Raw genomic sequence first — 3,181 nt, 5'->3', positions numbered from 1 at the left:
ACTAATTGAATCAATATACATAGGATGTTTTTGTAATGACAACAAACAACGAACCATGACCACCATAACATTATTTTGTCCTAAAATTTCATCATCTTCTGAGTCAAACCATGCGCGATTACCTGTATTCCTCTCGTCTAAACACAGAACTCCTGCTTTCTCTAGAGGCTTGTATGTTTCTGCCTTACTTTTCGTAAGATCCAGCACTTATACTACCTCACCGCCTACGCCTTCAGATATTTAACTTGTATCAGTATGTAGATTCCCAAAGAAGAAGCAACTCTAGTTGCTATAAAGCCTTCGAATGAAGCAGTAGTGCAATGACTGAATTCACGACATCCGGAGATTTACGGCTCTATATGACATTTCCGTTTATTTGGAGAGATGTGTATGTGGCCTAAGATGGCATAGTGAAACGCTGAAGCTGATAGCCTCCAAAATAAAATAAAGTAACGGCTATTAATGAATTTCATTGACATTTTCAGATGCTTAAGTGGTTTTCTCTTCGAGAAAACGGCAGCCATCTCTAAGCTTCGGAGATTTAAGCACTCAGAAACACAGCCACAAGATGACGCGTAAATTATTGGCGTATGTGGCCTGGAGGCTGAGCTTATCGTGGAAGAGCCTGTTGACTTGTCCATAACTGTCCAAATCCTTGACTCCACTCCCACCCCCCACCCCCCAAGAAAAAAGACTATGGAACAAAGTTGCTCTGCTCTTAATGGCAAACAATGGAACAGGAAATAGTTAATATTGCCATGTATTTATAGAAAGCAGCAGCGTCCGCCAGTTAATTATATATTGTCCTTTAGCTAGTTATGTCTATGCTGTGACAGCGAAGATGTAATGTCCCATATCAGTTTTATTCAGTGATGTAACTCTTGCGGTGTATTTGTTCAAAAACGCGAAAAACGTAATAGATTTTGAAATTGAAAATTAAGAAATGTGGACTCTGCTACATTATTTATTTCATCATAGAAAACCCAAATTTCACTACTGGTCATTAAAATTGCTACACCATGTAGATGACGTGCTACAGACGCTAAATTTAACCGACAGGAAGAACTGTGATATGCAAATGAGTATCTTATCAGAGCATTCACACAAGGTTGACGCCGGTGGCGACACCTACAACGTGCAGACACGAGGAAAGTTTCCAACCGATTACTCATACGCAAACAGCAGTTGACCGGCGTTGCCAGGTCAAACGTTGTTGTGATGCCTCGTGTAAGGAGGAGAAATGCATACCATCACGTTTCCGACTTTGATAAAGGTCGGATTGTAGCCTATCGCGATTGCGGTTTATCGTATCGCGACATTGCTGCTCGCATTGGTCCAGATCCAATGACTGTTAGCATAATATGTAATCGGTGGGTTCTGGAGGGTAATACGGAACGCCGTGCTGGATCCCAACGGCCTCGTATCACTAGGAGTCGAGATGAAAGGCATATTATGCGCATGGCTGTAGCGGATCGTGCAGCCACGTCTCGATATCCGAGTCAACAGATGGGGACGTTTGCAAGACAACAACCATGTGCACGAACGGTTCGACGACGTTTGTAGCAGCATGGACTATCAGCTCGGAGACCACGGCTGCGGTTACCCTTGACGCTGCATCACAGACAGGGGCGCCTGCGATGGTGTACTGAACGAGGAACCTGGGTGCACGAGTGGCGAAACGATAATTTTTCGGATGAATCCAGGCTCTGTTTACAGCATCATCATGGTCGCATCCGTGTTTGACGAAATCGCGGTAGACGCACATTGGAAGCGTGTATTTGTTATCATCATACTGGCGTATCACTCGGCGTGATGGGATGGGGTGCCATTGGTTACACGCGTCGGTGACCTCTTGTTCGCATTGACGGCACTTTGAACTGTGGACGTTACATTTCAGATATGTTATGACCCGTGACTCTACCCTTCATTCGATCCCTGCGAAACCCTACATTTCTGCAGGATAATGCACGACCGCATGCTGCAGGTCCTGTACGGGCTTTTCTGGATACAGAAAATGTTCGACTGCTGCCCTGGCCAGCACATTCTCCAGATCTCTCCCCAATTGAAAACGTCTGTTCAATGGTGGCCGAGCAACTGGCTCGTCCCAATACGCCAGTCACTACTCTTGATGAACTGTGGTATCGTGTTGAAGCTGCATGGGCAGCTGTACCTGTATACGCCATCCAAGCTCTGTTTGACTCAATGCCCAGGTGTATGAAGGCCGTTATTACGGATAGAGTTGGTTGTTCTGCGTAGTGATTTCTCATGATCTATGCACCCAAATTGCGTGAAAATGTAATCACATGTCAATTCTACTATAATATATTTGTTTAATGAATACTCGTTCATCAATTGCATTTCTTCTTGGTGTAGCAATTTTAATGCCCAGTAGTGTTTCTGCCAGGCAGCGAAGTGCAGATTTATATCCCTTTCCATCGCGAGCAGCTACAACACAAAATCAGATGAATTTCTTCGATTTCATCATAAATGTGTATTCCACTCCGTTCAAATTAATTACCACGTGACTCGTACCTGGAAGAAAGATATGTCACTTGAATTAGGAACCTTTAATTTCGGTTCCTTTATCGGACATTTAACAAGAGGAGTTTGACAATGTGTTGCGGAGAAGGTGCGGGTTGGGTTCTACACGGACTCTGTTTTCGGAATCCATGCTTGTTGTCGTGAAGGGGGAAATATTGTTCGAGATAGATCGATGTCTGGAATAGTAGCAGCTCACCACTGTCCCTCTCTCTCTCTCTCTCTCTCTCTGTGTGGCTCTCTCTCTCTCTCTCTACACGTGTGCTTGCGTGCGTGCGTGTGTGTGTGTGTGTGTGTGTGTGTGTGTGCGTGTGTGTGTTTGTGTACGTGTGTATTAGTGGATGGGTGGCTGAGGTTGGAAACAGAACGAAGTAAAACGTTTGAATGGTAGCCCGTCGCATGTGATGCTCTCGACTTCAGCCGCCGTGCTCGTTGGTCGGTCAATAAGAGATCTCCACGGCCCCGAACGATAAAAGTTGCCGAGTTTTACGAGACAATAACAGCGCCGCCAGGCCACAGCTCCCACAGGTATGAGCCGCGGACGCGCTCTAAAGCTGTCAGCGCTCCCTCCCAGGGCCTGAACGACCCAGCAGGGTCGTCCCGCCTGCCATTACGTCAGCTCCTCCGCGACGTAACGCCACTA

Source organism: Schistocerca serialis, chromosome 1, assembly GCF_023864345.2.
Source record: "Schistocerca serialis cubense isolate TAMUIC-IGC-003099 chromosome 1, iqSchSeri2.2, whole genome shotgun sequence".
Taxonomy (NCBI): Eukaryota; Metazoa; Arthropoda; class Insecta; order Orthoptera; family Acrididae; genus Schistocerca; species Schistocerca serialis.
This window is presented reverse-complemented; position numbering follows the sequence as displayed.